Source organism: Erythrolamprus reginae, chromosome 2, assembly GCF_031021105.1.
Source record: "Erythrolamprus reginae isolate rEryReg1 chromosome 2, rEryReg1.hap1, whole genome shotgun sequence".
NCBI lineage: Eukaryota > Metazoa > Chordata > Lepidosauria > Squamata > Dipsadidae > Erythrolamprus > Erythrolamprus reginae.
In genome coordinates, this window is record NC_091951.1 from 46,814,045 (window position 1) to 46,840,544 (window position 26,500).

General features: G+C 44.5%; 1 pseudogene; it reads left to right on the forward strand.

Annotated features, from left to right (window-relative positions):
* The first annotated feature begins 705 nt into the window (after nucleotides 1–705).
* Nucleotides 706–21,062, forward strand: LOC139160348 (zinc finger protein 345-like; annotated as a pseudogene).
* Nucleotides 21,063–26,500: the final 5,438 nt, after the last annotated feature.

Sequence of the window (26,500 nt, forward strand, 5' to 3'; positions counted from 1 at the left end):
TTTATTTTATTTATTTATTTTGTCCTATACATAATACATATTGAAGAGAATAGACATGAAGTATTATATATAAAGAGAAGATATAAAAATAGAGGAGAAGATATATGAAGGAAGAAAAAATATATGATATATGAGATAAGGAGAAACAATTGGACAGGGGACGAAAGGCAGGCTAGTGCACTTATGTATGCCCCTTACTGACCTCTTAGGAACCTGGAGAGGTCAATCGTGGATAGTGATTAATATTAAGTTTGAATTTGTTGCGTGCTCTTGTGTTGTTGCGGTTGAAGCTGAAGTAGTCATTGACACGCAGGATGTTGCAGCATATGATTTTGTGGGCAATACTAAGATCGTGTTTTAGGCATCGTAGTTCTAAGCTTTCTAGACCTAGGATTGATAATCTGCTTTCGTAGGGTATTCTGTTTAGAGTGGAGGACTCTTCTGGTGAAGTATCTTTGGACATTTTCTAGGGTGTTGATGTCCGAGATGTGGTATGGGTTCCAGACAGATGAACTCTATTCAAGGATGGGTCTGGCAAAAGTTTTGTAGGCTCTGGTGAGTAGTGTGAGATTGCCAGAGCAGAAGCTGCGTAGGATCAGGTTAACAACTCTAGAAGCCTTTTTGGCGATATTGTTGCAGTGGGCTTTAGCACTTAGGTCATTTGATATTAGTATTCCAAGGTCTTTTACTGAGTGGGGGTTGGCTGTGAGATTTTGTTTATTCAGTTTATATATGAGGTTTGGATTCTTTTTGCCGATGTGGAAGGTAGAGCATTTGTTGGTTGATATTTGAAGTTGCCAGATGTTAGACCAATCTGAGACAAAGTCGAGGTCTTTTTGGAGAGTAGATGTGTTGTCCTGGTGTTGAATAGTTTTACATCCTCCGGGAAAAGAGGAGAGATCAACTGAAGGATTATTACAGGAGATAAGTAAGGCCACCTGTGGTTGGGTGGGGCTGCTGTAATTAGTGCTGCAGATAAATGAGCAGCCTGCTGGTTTAGCCTCATGGCAGTTTAGCTGATTCATAGTTTCACCAAGATCGTGGTTTTTGCTGTTCAAGATTGTATGTGGATTTTCTGGACTTTAGAATTGGACTCAATTTCCCAGATATTGGGTAAGAAATTGGATTGCATTTAACCTGGGCCTTGTGTGTACCAGAAAATCCATTTGACCTTTAAAAAGGGAGCTGTTTCTGTTTTTCTGTTGATAGACTTCTGGATTTTCCTTCCATCTTGTGGTGTGTGTCTTTCTGGACTAATTACCCTGTAATTACAGTTGGGACACGCCAGATAGGGAGGAAGGGAGGAGAGAGAAAGAGAGAAATAGAAAGGGAAGGAAAGAGAAAGAGAGAGAGGGAGGGAAGGAGAGAGAGTGAAAGGGAGGAAGAGAGAAAGGAGAGAAATAGTGAGAGGGAGGAAAGGAGGGGAAGAGAGAGAAAGAAATAGGGAGGGAGAACGTGGAAGGAAGGGAAAGAGAGAAAGAAAGGGGAGGGAGGAAGAAAGAGAGGGAGGGAAGGAGGGAGAAAGAAATAGGGAAGAAGGGAGAGAAAAAGAGTAATGAAGAGAGAGAAAGAGAGGGGGAGAGAAAAATAGAAAGGGAGGAAGAGAGAGAAAAAGAGACTTTTTTCTCTCCATATAGACCAAATTTTTAATCCCCACCCCAGTCAATGGTGTCCCTCTTTACCAATGTTAAAATCTGGTCACTTTAGGGAAGGGAGGGGAATGGAGGGGAATGTTATGAAACATTGAAGAAAAACTGGTAAACAGAAGTATAAAAGGTGCTAAATTAGACTATTGGCAGTGATGGGCTCCGGTAGCAAAATTTGGAGCTCCACCCCAGACCACCCAATTTGCACTGAAAGATGTTGAAACAAAATGCATAAGCCACACCCACAGTGTGGTAGTAAAAATCTTGGTAGCCCATCACTGGCTATTGGCCTGATTTATTGGATAGAAACGTATAACTTCACATCTTTCTATGAGTCATGGTATATGTATGGATATATGGAGATTCTGGAAAAAAAATAAAAGCTTTTCTTAAAAAAAAAAAAGAAAAAGGCCCCATTGCTCCGCTCTTTGCATGAGACTCTTCCGTGCACAGAAAATCCACGGGGTGGGGGGGGACTGCAGCTTTGAGAGGCTCTTACAAGTTGAGAAGGAAATGACATCATTGAGTTTTTGCCTTTCTAGGATGCTGGACACTCTCTCCCTTTTTAACCCTTTATCTTGAAGATCCAGAAGTGGGGGAAGTAGGTGTGTCTCTGTGGAGGTGATTATGTGTGGGTGGGTGGATGTCCTTCCCGTAGAAAGGGAGGCGGAGGGTTGTCACTTCCAGAAAGGAAACAAGAGACATGTGGCTCATCCAGGTTCAGTTTGTTCAGTTTTAGGAGTGGGAGACACCCCCCCTCAAACCCCAACCCAGAACTGCTGACAACCTGGTGAATCCCACCTCTGTTCTGTTTCAACAGTCTTTCCAAACAGCCTCCAGCCTCCATTTATTTATTGGAAACAAACCAGATAGATATTTCTTCCAATAAATGAAAAAAGCATTTGGAGATGCACAATTTTCCTTGCATTAATTTAAACTGGAAAAGGCCCTTCCGGTGCTCAGTGGAATCCACGGGAAGATCTCAGCAAGAACTGGGCAGAAGATTTATTTATTTATTTATTTTGTCCAATACACAATGAGGGTTTTAGTGGGTATATATATATATATATATATTCGGGTTTTGCCCTGTGTAATATTTTGCATGTTTATGCGACGTTTCGGTGAAATCACATTCACCATCATCAGGCTGAAGTTTCCAAGCTTCGTGCTGTTGTAAAATTTTACATTTTACAACAGCACGAAGCTTGGAAACTTCAGCCTGATGATGGCGAATGTGATTTCACCGAAACGTCGCATAAATTTACGAAAACAAATATATATATGGAGCAGAGACCAGCTCCCAAGCGGTGGCCCTGGTGGAAGGCTTTCTCCTGAGCCAGGAGGAGAAGGAGAAGGAGGAGCAGGTGAGTTGCAGGTGAGAAGACTTCCTCTTGGGACTCCTGAAAAAATTGAATATAATAAACAATATATTTACATTCGTGTATCCTTTTCATATTTTTATTAAGATTAGAATCATGGAATCATAGAGTTGGAAGAGACCTCCAGGGTCATCGGGTCCAACCCCCTGCTCAATGCAGGATTCATTAAACCATCCCAGAAAGATGACTTTCCAGTCTCTGTTTGAAGACCTCCAGTGAAGGCGAGCTCACCACCTCCTGTGGCAAACTGTTCCACCGGCTTATCACCCTTACTGATAGAAAGTTTTTTCCGATATCTAATCTAAATCTACTCCCTTGCAGTTTTATTCTATTGTTTCTAGTCCTTCCATGTGCTAATGAGAACAATGCTGATCCCTCTGCTCTGTGACAGCCCTTCAGATATTTGTAGACAGCTATCAAGTCTCCTCTGAGTCTTCTCTTTTGCAGACTAAACATCCCTAGATCCTTTAACCGTTAACCGTTCCTCATAGGACATGGTTTCCAGACCACTCACTATCCTCGCAACTCTCCTTTGAACTTGCTCTAGTTTATCAATGTACTTTTTAAATTGGGCCCCCCCAGAACTGAACACAGTACCAAAGTACTGTAGAGAGGAATAATTACTTCACATGAGTGAGATTCTATGCTTCTCTTGATACATCCCAGGATGGTGTTTCTCTCTCTTATATACCACTCTGCTAGTTTCAGCCCATTGTTCAAGCTTGTCTAGATCTTTTTGAATCCTATCTCTATCTTGTTCAGTATTAGCAACACTGCCTAGATTTGTGTCATCAGCAAATTTGATAAGTTTCCCTTCAATTTTCCTTCATTTAGATCATTTACAAATATGGTAAATAGCACTGGGCCTAGGACAAATGCTTGTGGCACTCCACTTGAAACATTCTTCCAATTGGATGTGAAACCATTTATTACCACTCTTTGAGTGAGATCACTAAGCCAGTTTTGAATCCATCTAACTGTTCTTTTGTCAATCCCATACTTGACTATTTTTTCAATATGGATGGTATGAGATACTTTGTCAAATGCCTTACTGAAGTCAAGATATACCACATGTACTGCATTTCCCTGATCAACCCATTTGGTAATTCTATCATAGAAAGAAATTAGATTAGACTGGCATGACTTGTTTGTTACAAATCCATGTTGGCTCTGGTTAATTACTGCATTCCTATCCAAGTACTGGCACACATGCTGCTTTATGACTTGTTGAAGGAGCTTTCCTGGTATTGAAGTCAGATTCACAGGCCTGATTATCAAGATATAAAACAGAAAAATGAAAAAAGTAGGAAATGGGGGGAGGGAGGAAGTGAAAGGAAAGAAGTATAGATGAAAGGGAGGGGAAAGAAAGAATATAATTGATTTGTTTTTGCAGTCACATAAAATGGTAACATTACTGACTCAATGTTTTACTTTTACATATTTAATATATACTAGCAAACTCCTTAACAACAAACTTACGTAATGAGCAAAACTCAGTCAAGATTTTTTTCCTTATTAAGAATAAAACCGAGCAGTGGTTCCAAAGTAGAAAGAAAGTTGAGCGTGGTCTTTTCTTTAACTAAAGCACCTGATTTTGCCAGCACTGCTAGTTCCGATCAGTTTTTCTAACAACTTCTACATTGCGGCAATTAAAGTATCCTTCAACTTGTATGCATAGAGCATTTTTGCTGCTCTTAACATATATAACATATTGTTTTTCAATCTCTTTGGGTATTAAACCTAAAAGAAAAGTTTTTGGTTTGATTTTCATACACAATTTGAAAATCTTCTGCAGTAAAATATAAATCTTACCCTTGTATTTCTTTGCTTTGGCAAAGTCCATCAAAATTGATAAAAAGTTCATTTTTTTACATTTAAATTTCAAACTTGTATTTGAAATTTCTTTATATATTATTGGTAATTTATCAGTGTTTAGTAGAAAGATACATCATTTTATAAAAGATTATTTTAAATTATAAAATTAATACAAATTTTAAACTCTTCAACATCATGTCTTCTCCTTGTTCTGGCATTATATTATACACACAAAATCTTTGCTTTGGATCAATGTATTCAAATGCTGATGTCTTCTTACCAGACTTTCCTGGCATTCATACTACAGTATGTGGTGACTAATTTTTGTAAAGTTCTTGTATGCATTGTAGAAGAAAGATTTCGCACAGCGATTTCTTTGTTACTTCCCAGCCTAATTGATCGACACTGAGTGATTTGCAATGGTATTCACAGAAAAGAAACCACTTTATGATTTGTGATGACCATTAATTCTTTTCTCCTATTTCAAGTCCTTCGCAATGGAAATCAGAGATGCTGAAAGAAAGAAGAATCCATCAAATCTCCTCCAAGAACAGATTTTCAGGGAGATCTGTCAGGGAGATCCAAATCAGGACACCTCAGGAGGTAATATAAGGTCCTTCCACTCCTTTGAGAATTCCTAAATTTCTCATCTTTTCTGTGTCCTTTTTTCTACAGCATCCCTCCTCCCATTTTACTAATTATGCTTTTTGAATTTCTGTCTCCCTCCCAGGGAAGAATAGAAGAAAGTTCTCTCTTTGTTTTGGGGGAGAAGAAACCAGGATTGAACCTCTAACTCAGGTAAGAGAAGAACATTCATTCACTAGATTCATCTTTTCCATTTCCAACAGGAAATCATTGGATGTAGATAAGCACAGGTAGTACAGTCATAAGTGTGAAAAATGGGCATGTCATTTTTTCGCGGTTGTATAACTTTGATCACTAAAAACTAAAAACTGTTGTTAGCTGAGAACTACAGATAGTGTTTTCTACCATTTTGTCTTCAGCTTCCCCCACCCCAGCTGCCCCTCTGCCAGTGCTGCTGCTATGTGGCAAGGAACGTGGTGGGGCAGCGTTGGTGCCACCCCCTGCATTATCAGCCCCCACCGTCCATACTGATCCACCAGTTCCACCACACACTCTGCACCAGCAAAAACACATGATGGGAACCATGGCCTCCCCACACCCAAACACAGGCCGCAGTTCCTTCCAGGCACCATCTGGCCCCACGCACATACTCACCTACTCCAATGAAGGCCATGCCCACTGCCCCACCCTCCCTGAGGACACTCTGAATTCTGGCTTATCTTGGGGGTAGGGCTTATATTCCGAGCAGCAGTACAATCCAGCTTTGCAAAAGGCTAAGAAATGTTTTCCTCAGAAAACGTTCTCCATTTCCTTATTTACATGCCAGCCAATGGCTGACAATACCAGAAGCTTCCTTGCAATCTGAGCAGGGACAGAGTCTCTGGATGTTGATGGCACATCACACAGATGGTTTAGCTCTCCCAGCACTTCCATGAAAGTATTGGGCATGAGCAGCATTGCTCCTTCTCTGGACAACATAAGTCATTTCATAAAACACTACAAGGAATCCCTTCATCTACAGAAACATTTCTGATGGGTTAATAATAATAATAATAATAATAATAATAATAATAATAATAATTTATTAGATTTGTATGCCACCCCTCTCCGAGGATTTGGGGCGGCTCACAACAGCAATAAAAATACAATAAATACAAATCTAATATTAAAAAAACAAGTTAAAACCCATTACTGTGGTCCCTCGATTTACGCGTGTCTGACTTTTGCGGAAAGCCTATACCATGGTTTTTCAATAAATAAATAAATAAAAATTTTTGAAAACCCGTGGTATTTTTTTCTTTCTAAAATGTATTGTAAAAAGCCGTATTTATATAAAAGTTCCACTTCTGCCCCAGCCTTCCCCTTTAATTCTTGGAGCACTGGTACACTCCACTTGAAGAGACTTACTGCCAGCCACTGCCGCCAATTTTGCTGCTGCCGATTTCGCTGCTTCATGGCCCCTCAGCTGTTTGGCGGCCCACGTGTCTTCTGTTGGCCGTAGCGGCAGTAGGAGGCACAATTTGGACAGCAGGCGCCAAGGCTCGGGCCCCTCACCAGACCTGTCTTCTTTCGGCACCGGCCCCACTCAGAGAGGAGTCCTCGGTGGCCATGGGCAAGACTCTGGATCCGGATGGGCGGCTACCCACCCGCAGCAACAAAGGGGGTCGATGGTTCAGGCTTTCAGGATGCTGAGCCACTGGGGCATCGGCATGTAATAGAGACAGCGCTTTGCAAGTAAGCGCTTGGAGGAATTCGAGGCGAGGAAGCGGAAGGTTCAAGCGGCTTTTTTTTTCTTCATGGGGGAAATCAGGCCTTGTTAAGTCTGTGTAAAGAAATACTGAAAAAATGCTGTCTCCGGGCAGAGAATGTAAATATAACAAGGTCGCGTCTGATTGGCCAAGACGCATGACAGTTCCTTTTAGGGGCGAGCCTCAAAGAGTATAAATAGAGCTGTATTTGACACTGACAGCTCAGACGCGTTCCCCGCTGAGTCACTTCCAAAAAGAGCTAATAAAGGAACCGTCTACCAAAGTGCTTGTCTGGTCTACTTTATTTCACTGGCGACGAGAGAACCGAAGAATCCACGTGTCAAGAATGAGCAACCTCCAGATCGGCCGGGCTCCCGACTATTTTGATCCCGAGAAATCATCATGGGACGCATACATGGCAAAATTCGAAATCTTCCTCGAAGCGGCAGGAATGGGAGAAGCCGAAGCCGAGAGGAAGCGGGCGATTTTTCTCAATTATTGCGGTCCAGAACTCTTCGACCTCGTTCAAACTCTAACCGACCCACTCCCGGCTAAATCTGTTCCATGGGACGACCTACAAGCAAGACTCGCAAATCACTTTAAACCAACGAAGCCTGCCGTAGTCTACAGACACCAATTTTCAAGAATGGCACAGCGTGATTCAGAGTCGATAAACCAATTCGCCACGCGACTTCGAACGGTGCTGTCAAAGTGCAAATTTGACAGCCCGGAAGCTCGCCTCACCGACGCTATTATTTTCGGAATGAAGAACGCCACTGTCCGAAATAAACTCCTAACCGAGGACGAGCCAACACTTCAATCTGTCATTAAGTTGGCTCAAACTGCCGAGGTCGCTGACGCGGCCGCAAAAGAACTAAAAGAACACGACAAAAAAGAAACCGTTTCAAAACTCTCCATAGCTGTTTCCCACACCGAGGCACCGGATGACCTCAGCCCAGCAGCCGCTGACGACGACAACTGTCTCCTGCTTCCAACTGACCCAGCCAGACAACCCAGATACCCACGACCATCCAACCCTTGCCCCGGCTGCCGAGGGAACCACCCACGACAACGCTGCCCGTTCCGGGACGCCATTTGCCGCCGCTGCAACCGGCACGGGCACATTGCCGAGGCATGCAGAGCCCCCCTACCCGAGGAGTCTTTCTCTGCACCTCGCCCTCAGAGGTACACCAACCAGGCACAACAACCGCGTGACAACAAATTCTCCAGAGGCTTCAACCGAAGAAACTACTCCACCGTTAACCGTGACTACTCACGAGGTAACGCACAACTTTACGTAAATTGCGCAAACACGGAAAAAGGGAACTAAATTGTTATTTCGTTGTTCCTAAATGGCAAACCTTGTAATCTGGAATTGGACACAGGGTCAAAATATTCTATTATGCCTTGGGACAAATTTAAAATGTATATGCCTAATTTTCTTAAATCTGATTTAGCTCAGACAACTCTGGTAATTAGAGATTTTCAGGGAAATGTTATACCTGTCTTAGGGAAAGTGGATGTGCCTGTCCAATTTAAGAAATATAAATGTTCTCTTCCATTGATTGTGGTTGAGGGAGCTAAACACTCCCTCCTTGGGTTAACTTGGATGTCTCCTCTAGGTATTGAAATTTCGGGAATCTGTAACATTAATGCTGATGATGATATTCCTAACTTTGTGCAAGAATTTCCAGAGGTTTTTAGCCCTACATTGGGCACTTATAATGGGCCCCCTATCTCTTTTTCTCTAGACCCCAAGGTTCCCCCAGTCAGACTCAAGCCTCGCAGAGTACCTTTACCGCTTCTCCCTAAGTTGGACATCCAACTGGATAAACTCATAGCTCAGGGCATTCTAGTCCCAGTGGAACAAGGGCCATGGGAAACCCCCATAGTCACACCACTTAAACCTGATGGCTCTTTAAGGGTCTGTGCGGATTACAAAGCGACACTAAACAAAGCCCTCCAACACCACCCTTATCCAATCCCTGTAGTCCAACAACTCCTGCATTCATTAGGGGAGGGGAGGGTCTTTTCTAAGATCGACCTCGCACAAGCATACCAGCAGCTTCCGGTCGATGAGGCCACATCTCTGGCACAAACCATAGTGACCCACAGGGGTGCTTTCAGATGCACCCGGTTACAATTTGGAGTCAGTATAGCCCCAGGCATTTTCCAAAGCCTCATGGAGCGCTTATTAGCAGGCATCAAGGGAACTACCCCCTACTTTGATGATATCCTTATTTCAGGGGAAACCCAGTCTCAATTAAACCAAAGAATCAGGGAAGTTTTGTCCAGGCTACAATCCCGGGGTTTGAGAGTCAAGTCAGAAAAATGTGTCTGGGGAGCCAAAAGCATAGAATTCCTAGGATACAGGATAGATAGTGATGGAATCCACCCCACAACAGACAAATTAAAAGCCATAACAGAAGCACCCGAAACAAGCAATAAGATAGAACTGCAAGCATTTCTGGGCCTTCTTAATTTTTATTCTATTTTTCTAAAACAGAAGGCAACGGCAGCAGAACCCCTACACCGACTGCTGCAGAAGGGAATTCCCTGGACCTGGGGCACACCTGAGCGCGAAGCTTTTCGTAAAATAAAACAATTATTGACCTCTAAAAGCGTAGTGGTTCAATATAGCTCAGTATTGCCCATAAGGCTTACGTGTGACGCTTCGGCTTATGGGGTAGGCGGGGTATTGGCTCATATAATGCCTAACAAAACAGAAGCCCCAATCGCTTTTTTCTCTAGGACACTGTCCATGGCTGAAAGAAATTATAGCCAACTGGACAAAGAAGCATTGGCTCTAGTAACTAGCGTAAAGAAATTTCACAACTATCTGTGCGGGAGAAGTTTTGAATTGATCACAGATCACAAGCCCTTATTAGGCCTGCTGGCTTCTAACAAGCCAACTCCTCCTTTCATGTCCCCCAGATTAATTAGATGGGCATTATTCCTATCAGGATATCAATATGAATTGACCCACAAGGGGGAAAAATTAATAAACCATGCAGATGGCCTAAGCAGATGCCCCATGCCAGAATTAGTTAAAGACCCAACCCCGTCAGAGGACATATTACTGTTGGACTTTGAAGAAAACCCTCTGACTACAGCCAAAGAGGTAGCAGAACACACTAAGAAGGATCCAATTTTGCTAAGAGTTATCAATTGTATACAAAAGGGATGGTTGGGAGACCCTGAGGAAGCAGGGCTAACAGACTTTAAATCAAAGAGGTTGGAATTGTCCTACATGAAGGGTTGTGTCTTATGGGGTGACAGGGTGGTCATTCCTAACAGTCTAAAACAAAAGGTGCTCCTTATGTTGCATGTGGGCCATCCAGGCATCGTTAGAATGAAGGGTTTGGCCAGGGGACACTTGTGGTGGCCAGGCCTAGACACCGACATCGAACAGTGGGTAGCAAACTGTGACCCTTGCCAGGAGTCACGTCCCAAACCCCCTAAAACAACACCAGTAGAATGGGAGAAACCCACTGGGCCATGGTCACGCATACACATCGATTTCGCAGGCCCCATTGGCTCTCAGAACTTCTTAATTGTAGTAGACGCTTTCTCCAGATGGGTGGAAATAATAGCTATGCAAAACATCACCACTTGTGCCACTATAAAAGCTTTGTACCATTTATTTGCTACTCATGGGTGCCCAGACATTCTGGTCTCTGATAACAGGCCACAATTGACTGCCAGACAATTTGAATGTTTTTTAAGCAATTTGGGAATCAGACACGCCCTCACATCCCCTTACTCGCCATGGGTTAATGGTCTGGCAGAACGTTATGTTCGTGTAGCCAAGGAAGCACTGCGCAGGGCAGGCCCAGGGGAAACACAACACAATTTAGATCAATTTCTACTAATGCAACATATCACCCCCAATTCAATCACAAATAAAAGCCCTGCAGAAATTCTAATGGGTCGAAAAATAAGGTCCCCCCTGGACAGGTTGCACCCTCGCTATTGTACAAATAAATACAATGATGTAATATGTATAACACCTGAAAGAAGTTTTTACCTTGGACAAAATGTATTTGCTAAAAATTTTGATGGGGGTTTGAATTGGCTCAAGGGAAAAATAATTCAACAGACCGCTCCAAAAACATATGTTATACAACTAGAGGATGGCCGCACATGGAAGCGGCACATTGATCATTTGCGGGGGCGTATAGCATCTAACAACGAACAGGCCGCTAACGAAACTTCTTCCCCCCAAGCAGACTCTCACACACAGCCTGAAATTTTCGAATTACAAATGGACTCACCACGGCCAGAAGCATCCCCCAGCGACTCCGAGCCGTCCTCCTCTTCAAGAATTGGTGCGACACCAACGTATCCTTCTCCGCAGGCCGGAGCCCCAACTCGGGCCCAGCCGCGCTCAGGAGACAACAGCGAGTCATCCTCCACCGTAGAAATCCCAGACGCGAATGATCTGCGCAGGTCTGAGCGAGTTGCACGCAGGCCAAGCAGATTGGAGGATTACATCACATGGCTCACTGATTGACAGTTATTACTAGACTAAGGAGGGAGGGGTGTTAAGTCTGTGTAAAGAAATACTGAAAAAATGCTGTCTCCGGGCAGAGAATGTAAATATAACAAGGTCGCGTCTGATTGGCCAAGACGCATGACAGTTCCTTTTAGGCGCGAGCCTCAAAGAGTATAAATAGAGCTGTATTTGACACTGACAGCTCAGACGCGTTCCCCGCTGAGTCACTTCCAAAAAGAGCTAATAAAGGAACCGTCTACCAAAGTGCTTGTCTGGTCTACTTTATTTCAGGCCGAGCGACCCCCCCGCCCACCCTTTTCTTCCTCTCTTCAGCCCGGGACCCAGGTGCCACCTCATCTGGAGGGGTTTAGAAAAGGAGTGCCTCTCTGCTGCCAATGCCATTTCTCTTGAGAAGGCAGCCACGAGAAATGTCGGCTTGGTGTGAATGGGCAGGATTGATGCCCTTTAAATTTAGGGCTTTTCCGGCTGGTGACTAGTGGGATTCCCCCCCCAACTGCCCTCATAAGGCTTAAAGCCAAGCCTTACTGCCACCGATTTTGCAATCCCCGGGCCTCTCAGCTGTTTGGCGGCCCACGTGTCGGCCGCCGCTGCCCAGATTGCGTCTCCTGCCGCCACTGCGGCCGACAGAAGATACGTGGGCTGCCAAACAGCTGAGGGGCCCAGCAGTGGCAAAAACGGTGGCGGCAGCAGTAGCAGGTACGTGAGCTGTGTGGCCTCCTCTCCAGCCTCTGTCACCACCATCTGTGCCCTAGAGCACAGCAAAGCCCCCAGATTGCTGCCCCGTTGCCCCTGCGCGTTCTGCCAGGAATGGAGGAGGGAGGGGGGAGGAAGAAAGGAAGCATCTCTACTTTGCGGAAATTCGACTTTCGCTGGCAGTCTCAGAATGCATCCCCCACGAAAATCGAGGGAACACTGTAGTACTAAAAACAATCAATGCTACACAATCACACCACACTCAAATGCTACAAGTCAAAAGGGGGTAGATTAGTCCCCACATGCCTGGCGACATAAATGGGCGAGGAGCGTGGGGGCAATTTGAATCTCCAGGGGGAGTTGATTCCAGAGGGCCAGGGCTGCCACAGAGAAGGCTCTTTCCCTAGGTCCTACCAGATGACATTGTTTAGTTAACGGGACCTGGAGAAGGCCAACTCTGTGGGACCTAATTGGCCACTGGGATTCGTGTGCCAGAAGATGGCCCCATAGGTATTCTAGTCTGATGCCATGTAGGTCTTTATAGGTCATTACCAACACTTTGAATTGTGTCCAGAAACTAATCAGCACCCAGTGCAAGCCGCGGAGTATTGACGAGACATGGGCATATCTAGGAAGGCCCATGATTGCTTGTGTGGCCGCATTCTGCATGCTCTGAAGTTTCCGAACACTCTTCAGATGTAGCCTCATGTAGAGAGCGTTGCAGTAATCCAACCGCGAGGTGATGAGGGCATGAGTGACTGTGAGCAGAGACTCCCTGTCCAAATAGGGCCGCAACTAGTGCACCAGGCGAACCTGGGCAAACGCCATCCTTTCCACAGCTGAAAGGTGATGTTCTAATGTTAGCTGTGGATTGAGGAGGATGCCCAAGTTGCGGACCCTCTCTGAGGCGGTCAATAATTCACCTGCCCCAGGGAAATGGACGGACAGATGGAAGTGTCCTTGGGAGGCAAAACCCACAGCCACTCTTGTCTTGTCAGGGTTGAGTTTGAGCCTGTTGACACCCATCCAGACCCTAACAACCTCCAGGCACCGGCTCATCACTTCTACTGCTTTGCCGACTGGACATGGGATGGAGATGTACAATTGGGTGTCATCAGCATACTGATGGCATCTCACCCCATGCCCTTGGATGATCTCACCCAGCAGTTTCATGTAGATATTAAATAGTAGGGAGGAGAGGACTGACCCCTGAGACACCCCACAAGGGAGAAACCTCGAGGTCCACCTCTAACCCCCCACTAACACCGACTGTGATCGGCCAGAGAGGTAGGAGCAGAACCACTGCAGAAGAGTGCCTCCCACTCCCAACCCCTCCAGCCATCGCAGAAGGATACCATGGTCGATGGCATCGAAAGCCACTGAGAGGTCAAGAAGCACCATGCCAGAGGCTAAACCCCTGTCCCGGACCCGCCAGAGATCATCCATCAGCGCGACCAAAGCAGTTTCCATGCTGTAGTCGGGCCTGAATCCTGACTGTGGAGGGCCTAGATAATCGGCTTCTTCCAAGGACCACTGGAGCTGGAGCGACACCATCTTCTCAACAACCTTCCCCATGAAGGGAAGGTTGGAGCCTGTACGGTAGTTGTTAAGTACAACTGGGTCCAGGGAGGGCCTCTTGAGGAGGGGGTGCACAAGTGCCTCCTTGGCTCTAGTAGCCACTCCTCCCTCCCTTCACATATCAGGGGTTTTTCCAAAGCCCACCTGCCCATTGATTTTCTCAAGATACTGAGGGCCTTTTGATTGTGGATGGATTAATAGATCCAGAAGGAAGAATGTTTTGATGATGATTGGCTGCCTGGCTGGCTGTTTGGAAGTTCAATTGATCCAGAAAGAAGCTGTGCTTATTTAACCTAAATGGCACTGAAAATCCTACAGAATCATTCAAGATCATAGTTCCCTCTAAGCTGAGCAGTGAGCAATTGCTCACTTAAAAATCATCATCAACTCAGAGTTTTCCAAACCTGCCCAGAAGCTGAGAGGGAAAGAGTGAGAGGGAAGGAGAGAGAGAGGAAGAGAGGAAGAGAGAGAAACAGATAGAAAAAAGAGAGGAAGGAAAAGAGAAAGAAAAAGAATGGGAGTAAGGAAGAGAGAAAGAAAATCAAAATCTAGTTTGAAACTAGCTCAACTATTTAAGTGGCATTTTGATATTGATAGAGTTGCCCTATTATGAGCTCACTGTTATAGACACACAGTACAGTATTTTATTTTGAAATTCTCTGAGGCAAAACAGGGTGGGTTTTTTATTTATTTGTTTGTTTGTTTGTTTGTTTGTTTGTTTATTATTTCTGTGCCGCCCAGTCTCGAAGGGACTGCCGCTCAGACACTATACTTTTCCGCCCACTCCCCCCAAAAATTAGAGGGAACACTGTTCAAGATAGCCACTTTTCTTAGTGTGTATGTTTGCTTTGGGAATATCTAATTAATAGGAAATATCCAGCAGTCCGTCCTCATTCTGTTTTGTACTTTTTCTCCCCTTTCAGGAGGGTCTTCTGCTCTTTGAGGAGGTGGCTGTTTATTTCTCAGAGGAGGAGTGGTCTCAGCTGGATCCTCACCAAAAAGCTCTGCATCGGGAAGTCATGCTGGAGAATTATAGGAATGTGGCCTCTCTTGGTAAGGGTTTCCTAGTCTCCAGTCAGATAAATAAACAAATAAGCATCATTTTTTTCAGTTCATTTCTATTTTTCTTATGATCAGGAATGTTTAATTTATTATATCAATACCAAAGGGGGGATTTTCTTTTGAGAGTTGTAGCCTAAAAAAAAAATAAACTGAAAAAAGTGCTCCAAATCATGGTGGGCTGGGGCTTTTCTGAGCAAAATAAGCAAATAAGCATCAGTTTTTCAGTTCAATTTTCATATCATTATGTTCAGAAGTGGCAGTCTAAAAAAAATAAAATAAAGTGGCAATGATTGCACACAGCAAAAACATGGTTTGGGCTTTCTGAGTGAAACAAAAATATAAGCACCAATTTGAAACCGTGGGGAATATTTTTCTGATGATCAGCAATGTCCAATTTAGTAAATCAATGCCTACGGTATTAAAAATATTTTGGATTTGGAGCCTAAAAAAAAAAGTAAAGTGAAACAGATTGCACACAGCCGTGGGGGTGGGAGGCCCTACCTCTGAGCAAAATAAATAAATAAGCATCAATTTTTTCAGTTCAATTTTCATATCATTATGTTCAGAAATGTTCAACCTAGTATTTCAATGCAAAATGTTTTAATAATATTTTGATTTGGGAGCCTGACATATATATATATTGAAATAATTGCACACAGCGGAGGGGGGGGGGTCTTTTATGAGCAAAATAATCAAATTAGCATCAATTTTTTCAGTTCAATTTTCATATCATTATGTTCAGAAAAGTTCAAATTAGTATCCCAGTAAAAAGGTTTTCAAAAAAGTTGGAACTGGCAGGCTAAAAAAAATGTAAAGTGAAAATGATTGCACACAGTCGTCGGGGGGGGGGGAGGTTTGAAGTGTCATTCTGAACTAGATAAAAATGAACAAAAATGCACAAAAATGCTAGGGGCGGGCTTTTACTAATGAAATAAACAAATAAGCATTAGTTTTTCCTCTCAATTTCACTTTCATTGTGTTCAGAAAGGTTCAAATTAGTATCCCAGTGAAAAAGTTTCCAAAAAGACCAAATTTAAGTACCTAAAATAAACCTTTTTTTTACGACCCGAACATTACAACTGAGACTTTTTTTGCCCGGCCAAAACTAACACCCCCCCCCCCAAAAATACCCCTAAAATCATACAAAATCATACAGCGGTCACCGGTGGGGTTAGGCTGCCTCATCACCGACTTCGCTGCCCCCGCCCCGCCCACCCCTCCGCCACCATTTAGGTTAACCTTCCCCGTCAGCCAACATGAGCGGTAAGGAAGGGACCATCGTGACCAGGCGGGGAACGCCGCCTTCTTTCTCTTTTTCCCGCCCCTCCCAGCCCAGCCTCCCGGGCAGGGAGGGGGAGAGATTCTGGGGAGGGGGAGTCGGTGACGAGGCAGCCTAAACCCACCTGTGACCGCCAAAGGGTTGGCGAAGGGGGCGGGTGCTGCGCCGACCCAGCCAAGCCTATGGACGCGCCTCCCGCCGCTCTGCCCAATCGCAAAGCCGAAGGAAGCACGGGAGGCGGTGAATGTCGTGTCCTCCGACCATTCAAGCGAAGCAAGGTGGGGCTTGGCGGGGAATGTTGGGGGGGGGGAGTGAAGAAAATTGAAACAGATTACGAAAAGCTCGGTGGTGGATGGCACTCCTTCCAGGAAAACGCCTCCGTTACATCTTCTGCTGCCAGCCAGGCCATGCTGGCGGCAGCGCAACAAAGAGGCATTCGCTTTCCTCCTGCCCGCATCTGACTGACCGTGGGCTTGCTGGGAAGCCCCGCAGCCCGGCTGTCACTTTTTAAAACAGCCGGGAGTTTTCCCAGCAGCCTCCGAGAACCGAGAACCCAAACGCCAAACGCTCCACGCACTTCGCCCTGAATGCCTCCTGGCTCACATGGGCAGCAGCAAACCCCCTTTGGGTTTTTGGCTCGGGGGGGGGCAGGAGGACCTTCCTAACTCCCTCCCCCCGAGCCGAAAACCCAAAGGGGATCTACTGCTGCCCGCGTGAGCCAGGAGGCATTCAGGGCAAAGTGCGTGGAGGGTTTGGCGTTTGGGTTCTCGGTTCTCGGAGGCTGCTCGGAAAACTCCCGGCTGTTTTAAAAAGTGACAGCCGGGCTGCGGGGCTTCCCAGCATGCCTCATGGCTCAAGCGGGCAGCAGCAGACCCCCTTTGGGTTTTCGGTTGGGGGGGCAGGAGAACCTTCCTAAGTGGCCAAAGATGTTCCCAGCCCAGCGGCGCTTTTACATTGATCCCTTTCTCTGGCCATTTAGCTCCTCCGTCCTCCTCCCATATTCCACCCCTCGGCTGTCATTTTGTAGAGAAGCGAGAAGCGGAGGAGGAGCTGGATGCTGGTGGTGGCGGAGAAAGGCAAAGGTGGTGGCGGCGGGTGCCTTTGCTGCAGGCAGGTGCTGCAGGCAGCTCCCCCCAGTTCTCCTGCGGACCTCTTCCACACACACCCGCCGCCTCCAGCCTCCGTGCCGCCGCCCAGCTGTCATCTTGTAAAGAAGCGAGAAGAGGAGGAGCTGGATGCCGCTGGCGGTGGAGGAAGGCGAATGTGGCTGGGGGAAAGGCAGGCGGTCCAGCGCTTCACCTGCCTCCCAGCCAAAAGGCAAAGCCACGCAGCTCCACAGCCGCCGAAGAACTGCCTCCTGCCTGCCCCCACTCTTCTGCCAACCACGGGCGATGGGTGGGACAGAGGGGCGGGGTTAAGCCTCCTTTGACAGCTGTGGAGCTGCGCGGCTTTGCCTTTTGGCTGGGAGGGCAGGCGAAGCGCCGGACCTCCTGCCTTTCCCCCAGCCAAAACCCCAAATGTCTCCGCCGCAAGAGGCACCCTCGCCCCCGCCCCTCGCCGGCAGAAGAGCGCTCTTGCCCGGCGGGAGGCAAAGCACTGGGGTGGGAGTTGTCAGGACACCCCCCACCCCAGCGCTTCGTTTCCAATTGGGCAAAAGCGCTCAGGAGGCCACGGGTGAGGGGCGGGGAGGATCGGGAGGCTAAGTCTCCTGCAGCGGATGCTGTGGTGGGGACCTTTGGGTTTGTGGCTGGGGGGGAAGGGGTGGGGGGGTGTCAGGCGGGACCTCCTGCCTCCCCCCCCAGCCAAAAACTCAAAGCGGCCTCCCAAACCCGAACTTTCGCTGAGAAGCCCCGCCGCCCAGCTGTCATTTTGTAGAGAAGCGAGAAGAGGAGGAGGAGCTGGCGTTCGGGAGGTCGCTGAGAAGCCCCCGGGCTGTTTTAAAAGGTGACAGCCGGGCGGCAGCGTTTTTTTGCGGGGTTTTTTTTGTTGTTGCATGGATTAATTGACTTTACATTGTTTCCTATGGGAAACAATGTTTCGTCTTACGAACCTTTCGTCTTACGAACCTCCCCCTGGAACCAATTAGGTTCGCATCTTGAGGTACCACTGTACAGTGTTCCCTCGATTTTCGCGTGTTCGAACTTTGCGAAAAGTCTATACCACGGTTTTTCAAGAATATTAATTAAAAAATACTTTGTATTTTTTCCTCCTATACCATGGTTTTCCCCGCCCCGATGACCTCATATGTCATCACCAAACTTTCGTCCACCTTTAATAAATATATTTTTAATAAACTTTGATAAAGAAACATGGTGAGTAATAATCTAAATGGTTGCTAAGGGAATGGGAAATTGCAATTTAGGGGTTTAAAAGGAAGGCTTGTGATACTGTTCATAGCCAAAAATAGTGTATTTACTTCCGCATCTCTACTTCGCGGAAATTCAACTTTCGCGGGCGGTCTCGGAACGCATCCCCCGCGAAAATCGAGGGAACACTGTACTATTCAATTTGTTTTTATATTTATATTTTAACATTTTAGAGACAAAGTAATTTCTTAGTTGGAGGGAATGGCAAACTCCATCATGCAGATTTCAACTATTTTGGCCGATGTGCTTCCATATCATTCAACCTTTTTGATTTAATGTCTGTTTCAAGATTTTACACGTCATACATAGAGATATTATAATTTCTATACCATGCCACTATAAGGATGCAAAAATGGAGTATATATAGAATTTGGCACAATACCTAAATGCAATTAAAATGACTTCTGACAGAGTGATCTTTTCCCCCAACCTTTCTCTCATTTTCATTTTTCTTTCTTTTTGAAGGTGATAATGAGAATTACAATAAACTCTCTGGAGAACCAATCAAAGCGTTTGGACAAGGAGTCGTAAGGAAGAAACTTGCAATTCAAACAGAATCCCAAAGGCAGGAAAGAAATCTGTCAAACAACTTGAAAAAGGAAAGCTCATTTTCGATTGTTGCTCAGATGCAGGAATTTACTGATCAACGAGGAAAACGAAGGAAGAAATATATTGGGAAAGGCGCAAGACACGTCAAAGAGCCATTACATGTCAATGGACCCTGTCCATCACAAGCCAAAGAAAGAGCCAATCTATGCAAAGGCAAAGAGAAAAATTGCATATTCACACTTTCTGAAGAAAATGAATCTCTTGAATCACAAAAAGGTTTTCACATTGATGAGACATCAAATAAATGCAATCAACATGGAAAGAATAAAAGGATCCACACAGCGGAGAAGCCATATAAATGCATGGAGTGTGGAAAGAGCTTCAGAAGAAGCAACCAACTTATATGCCATCAAAGGATCCACACAGGGGAGAAGCCATATAAATGCATGGAGTGTGGAAAGAATTTCAGAACAAGCGGTGATCTTACATCCCATCAAAGGATCCATACTGGGGAGAAGCCATATAAATGCATGGAGTGTGGAAAGAGCTTCAGAAGAAACAACCAACTTATATGCCATCAAAGGACCCACACAGGGAAGAAGCCATATAAATGCATGGTGTGTGGAAAGAATTTCAGAACAAGCAGTAATTTTACATCCCATCAAAGGATCCATACTGGGGAGAAGCCATATAAATGCATGGAGTGTGGAAAGAGCTTCTCAATAAGCCGTAATCTTACACACCATAGAACGATCCATACTGGGGAGAAGCCATATAAATGCATGGAGTGTGGAAAGAATTTCAGAACAAGCGGTGACCTTACATCCCATCAAAGGATCCATACTGGGGAGAAGCCATATAAATGCATGGAGTGTGGAAAGAGCTTCAGAAGAAGCAACCACCTTATATGCCATCAAAGGATCCACACAAAGGAGAAGCCATGTAAATGCATGGAGTGTGGAAAGGACTTCAGAACAAGCAGTGATCTTACAACCCATCAAAGGATCCATACTGGGGAGAAGCCATATAAATGCATGGAGTGTGGAAAGAGCTTCAGAAGAAGCAACCACCTTATATGCCATCAAAGGATCCACACAAGGGAGAAGCCATGTAAATGCATGGAGTGTGGAAAGGACTTCAGAACAAGCAGTGATCTTACAACCCATCAAAGGATCCACACAGGGGAGAAGCCATATAAATGCATGGAGTGTGGAAAAAGCTTCTCAATAAGCCGTAATCTTTCACGCCATCAAAGTATCCACAGGGAAGGAGCCATATAAATGCATGGAATGTTGAGAAAGTACTCCAGCACACTCCATAGTCTTTTTTACCATAACATGATTCCTCGACTGGAGAATGCCCAAAACAAAGATACATTTGAATGAGAAATGAAGTTAAGAAGTTAAGTAAAGATAATTAAATACTCTGTTACTTTGTCCAGCTTCTGTCCACCTAGCAGTCTGAAAACATGTAAAAATGCAAGGAGGAAAACAGGGACCACCTTTGGTGGGAAAGTAACAGCGTTAGGCGTTTAGTTATGCCGGCCACCTGACCACAGAGACGTCTTTGGACAGCGCTGGCTCTTTGGGTTTGAAATGGAGATTAGCACCATTCTTTGAGCTGGAAATGACTAGTGTATACGTCCGAGGGAAATCTCTATGTTTACCTTAATTCAATATCAGTTGTGTGGTTTTGTTCTAGCCATGTATTAAACTCTCTAGTTGCTTTACATATTCATAAAAACAAGATTTGTGAAAGGATTTGGAGGGGGCTTATTTCAAGGTGTGAGAGGCTCATGTTGGTTTGCAGCTGTCGATATTAGTTCTGGGTCAAGCTGGACAATAAAGAGACTGAAAAGAGCTGAGAGGCTAACTCAGTTCTTTTTCAACCCCTTCTTTATTTCCATCTGCATTCTTTCACTAGCTAAATCTCTCTCCACCCCACCCCACCCTGTCTTGTCACCTCCATATAATCTCTTCAAACCCTTAGGAACTTCAGGTCTTGTGGTTGGAACATTTTGTTCTGTTTATTTCATTATAAAGGGTTTGATGAATCCCAGTATGGTTGCTCAGGTTGGTCCAGGTGCTTTCTTGCTTCTCCAAGATATTTTGGGGTGATAGAGGTAAGCCAGAAGGGATTCGACCTGTAAGAAGCGAGAATGATAATCTAGAAAAGAAAAAAGAATTATGTGTAGCATGGCTGAATAAAGGAGATGCGAGGGAAGACAAGATAGAAAGTGGATAGGAGAAACAAGCAAATTATGAGAGTAATTTAACTAAATAATAAGCAAACAAATTTAATAGTTGAAAGTTGCAGTTAGATTGAAAAGCTTACTCGGGTTTCAACCAAGGTTTAAAAACTTTTCTGTAACTTGTTCTTCCTGCCTATTTTTCTGTTCTGCTGTGTAGTTTTATGTCTCTCCCAGGTTTGTTTAACCTAGCTCCCTGAACACAGAGGAGTCGCCTCTGACGGATATCCTCTTCACCTTTATACAGCCTAACTTCTGTTAAGAATCATGTTGTAATTAGCTAAAAAGTGGTGAGCAGGACAACTCAGTGAGTGTCGGTGAAATCCTAAGTTCTGAATCATGCATACATCACTCTCAAAGATGAAAAATTTCCTAGAATAATAAGGTCTGTTCTGTCCTCGTTACACATTACTTTGTATGCAGCTTGACATGCAACTAAACCCAACTACCCTCCAATAAAACAGACCCTGTGGGTAGATCTGGATGCTTTATTAAAGGAACAGGATGGGTGAAACTGGACAAATAGAAATACAGGCATTCCTCGAGGTACGAACCTAATGGAGCCTGTCCATTAGGTTCGTATCACAAAAAATGTGTCAAATTAATAATAATAATAATAATAATAATAATAATAATAATAATAAATAATTAGATTTGTATGCCGCCCCTCTCCTGTTCTGTCTGGGTGCCCCCAGACTTCAACACCAACTGGAAAAAACAGCCAGACACGCTGGTAAAAGCAAAGGCACTTTATAGTTTGAAAAATAAACACAGAGAAAAACCTGTTCTTCCCAACAGGCAGGCTATGAGGCTTCACAGCAGAGTCCTGACGGCCAGACAATACAGCAGACTTCTTGCTGGCACCCACACCACTGTAGAGAATAAGACCCACACCTTTCCCCCCAAGGGTTCAGCCTTCAAGGCCACAAGCCAGAATCAGAGACGCCAAAGATCACAGCCAGGTCCCAGGACTCCCAAAGATAATACTCCACAATACAGGAAGGGTGGGTCTGCCTTTTCAGCCTTTCTGGGGAGAACCACACCCAAACCCAGCTGTTGCCTATTTAGGGCTGGAAATACCTGGCTAATTGTCCCCTTCGTTGTGCTGCTCTTCTCTGCCTGAGATCGATGATGGCTTGTGCATTTTCATCTAAGGAATCCAGGCTGCTTGCTGGGGAGAGCTCCACCCCAGGGGACTCAGGCTGTTCTCCCTCTCCCTCGGCCTGATATTCCTCCTCCCCGTCTGCCTGGGCCTCCTCCTCCTCCTCCTGTTCCTCATCCTCCCCCTCTGAGCATGGAGCCGGCAGAGGTTCAGCCGTTCCCTGAGGAGCCTCAGACGGAATCACAACATCTCCGAAGACTCGGGGCGGCTCACAACAATAATAAACAGTATATAGTAAACAAATCTAATATTTAAAAGAAGAAAAAATATCTAAAAGCATACCATACAACACAAGCATACCATACATAAAACTATATAAGCCTGGGGGAAATGTTTCAATTCCCCCATGCCTGGTGGTATAGGTGGGTCTTAAGCAATTTACGAAAGACGAAGGTGGGGGCAGTTCTAATCTCTGGGGGGAGTTGATTCCAGAGGGCCGGGGCCGCCACAGAGAAGGCTCTTCCCCTGGGGCCCACCAGACAACATTGTTTAGTCGACGGGACCCAGAGCAGGCCAACTCTGTGGGACCTTATCAGCCACTGGGATTTGTGCGGCAGAAGACGGTCTCGGAGGTATTCTGGTCCAATGCCATGTAGGGCTTTATAAGTACAGTATTACCAACACTTTGAATTGTGACCGGAAACTGGTCGGCAGCCAGTGCAAGCCACCGAGTGTTGGAGAAATGTGGGCGAACCTAGGTAAGCCCACAATCTGATTCAATTTAGAAATTTATAAAATTAAATTCATTAATTGAATCAAATGGCTTGTTAAATGAATGAAATATCTCATTTCCTGCAACTGATAAGTTGTTTCCACCACTGATCAGCTGATTCTGATTTCTGTCAGAAATTAGTTGTTAGGAACTTATTCTAGCTTAGTAAATTGTAACCTTAAATATTGGTTGTCATTCATGCAGAGATTGTTATGAAATGCACCTATTTAATATTACTATATGAGCAGAAGCCAATAACAAAGCTGCTCATATTACTATATGAGCAGAAGCCAATAACAAAGCTTCATCCGTAATATATGATTTCTAGCAGTATATCATATCAGAAGCAAACAACAAATATTGATTTGATCACTATGCTCCTTCGTTTCCTTCTTCGGCAACAGATTTAAATGAGATTCTTGTGGGGATTATTTTTTCTAATGCCAGTACTTTAAATACAATGCTATTTTCTAAACTATAACATTGCCAAAATCTTCCCAATCAAGGAGCCCTCTTCTGGCCCGCCATGGGAAACGCATCATATAAAATATTTATGTAAATAAAATGATTTTGAAGTTTCCTTGGCAAGGGAAGAAAGTGAGGATTCATATAAAAATGTTATAAGATGCAAGACTTAGAGGTGGATTTGGACTTCCAAATTGGGAGCTATATTATCATTCTGCAGTATTGACATGGATGAGAAAACGGATTTTGTTAAGAAATACAAGACTTTTGACTTTGGAGTGACATGGTTTATAGATAGGATGGCACGCATATAGATAGGATGGCATAGAAGAAAAAAAATACATGCCTATTTCCCAAGACATTGTATAGGGTGTTGGGAAAGATTGAAAGAGAAACTGTTCTGTCCTGTGCTGGCCCCAATAATTAGATGTACACAAATTGTCTAATTTATAACAGGATTTAATATATATAAAAGTTCCAACAGAGTCATTCCGTGTCAAGTGGACCAATTTTAAAGATCATCCCCACCTCACCATCTCAGATTTTGATGAAATTTGGCATATAGTTTCTTTATGACATAAAACTATGCTGTGCAAAATTTTAGAGGATTGAAGCTGTCCCACACGATCTAACAGGGCACCAAAGATAGCCAAAATTTGGCAAAAACCCGTTAAGTACCAACTTTGAACTCTTATATTTTTAAAACAACTTGAAGGAAAGTGCTACAAATTGGAAGTCCTCATTGCAGTTGTGTACTTAGTAGACCTGCCAAAAATCAGCCTGAAAGGCCAACTAGTTTTGAAACTACAGCAGCCTGAAGATTGCTATAAATTCATTTTTCAGGATTTTTTTGCAAAATTTGAGCCTGAACCATGGAAAAAGTAAGAGGACTAGGTACATGGGGTTTTTGACACTTTATAAAGCCTTACAAGGTTTGCAGGTTCTCCAAATATCTCCAACATACCACTACTGCCAGCTTCTAGAAGTTGGCCCAAAATGTCATTTTTGCCGACTCAGCATTTTGCAACCCTTTATTTGAGGTCTCCTAGAACTCCCAAATTTTAGTTTTTTGAACTAAAATTTTGCACACCATAATTCTATATCATACAGAAATTATGTGTCAAATTTCATCAAAATCTGAGATGGTGAGGTGGGGACCACTGGTCCACTTCACACGGAAAGACCCAACAATTTATCCTTTGGCTAAAATCCCAGAGCAAATATAACAGTGTAATAGTTCCTAGTTGTAAACAGAGTTCCTAGTTGTAGACAGAGTTCCTAGATGAAGTCCTCAATAAATTAACTGGAGGAGCCAAAAACATTAGCAAAACCAAGAAAGTAACTGTTTAAATCCAAAATGGAAAAACAAGAGACTATACAAACTATACAAGAAACGGTGTTGTTTCCCTGCAACAAGGTGGGGCATGCCGCACCCTTAAATAGTGTGAGGTCATGACCCAATGACCCAACAGCATTACCTCTTCCAGCCAATCAGGTGTCTCTCTTCCTTGACCTTTCCACTCTGACATCTAAAAGAGGTTCCATCTCTGCCTCTGATTTGCTGAGCCCTGAACCTGTGTGTCATCTGCTGATTGGATGAGCCTTGGACATGCTGTGTCATTCCTGACAGGAAGTGCTGTAGGCCCTGGCCCCCCATAACTGTCCCTGTCGGGTGCTGAAACCATCACAGAAACATTATCTGAAAATACCATTTTGGTTATCTATAACGAAAGCACAAGTTCACCCAAGTAGACTTATATTGGAGAAATGTTCCACAATACAAGGATATTTTAACAGACAAGGTGGAAATGCAATCTAAGAACTGGAGGAACAAGGGATAAAGATGGATTGGTATAGGGGAATCCAGTCACGATACAATAAGGATGTTAAAACAGGGGGTATTAATTTAGAAATGACAGAATTAGATGACATACTCACAGGAAGAGATGAAAGATCAATTGAAAATTTGTATAATTATTTACTGGATATTGATTTAGAGCATGAATAAGTGAGAGACACAATGATAAAATGGGCACGAAATTTCAGCCATATTATAGAACTGGATTTTTGTGAGTGGGCCATGTCTGGCTCAGCTGGTCAGGGATTTTGAGGATCAAGAGACAATTTTGATGATCAACAAAACTGTACTGTTGTGTTTCGCTATATTATTATTATTATTATTATTATTATTATTATTATTATTATTATTATTATTATTACCGTATTTTCCGGCGTATAAGACGACTTTTTAACCCCTGAAAATCTTTTCCAAAGTGGGGGGTCGTCTTATAGGCCGGATACTGCGCCCATTCCACAGCCGCGGGCGGGAGGAGGGGGGGAGCGGACCCGCGCTCACTTTCGGCTCCGGGGACTGCGGGTGGCTATGGCGCCGAAAGGAAAAAGCGCTGCTGTTGCTGCTGTCGCTGCCGCCTGAGGCGGCGGCACTCGAATCTGGCGTGGTGGAAAATCTGGAGGCAGGCAAAGATTTTCCACCACGCCAGATTCGAGTGCCGCAGCGACAGCAGCAACAGCAGCGCGTTGTTTTTTTATTTCCCCCTTTGGTTTCTCTTCACAGGCGGGAGTTCGGGAGGCAAGGGAGCGCTCGAGGAGACAGCGTCTTGCGGCATCGCTCAGCAACTTCTTTTTCCTTTCGGCGCCATAGCCATCCGCAGTCCCCGGAGCCAAAAGTGAGCGCGG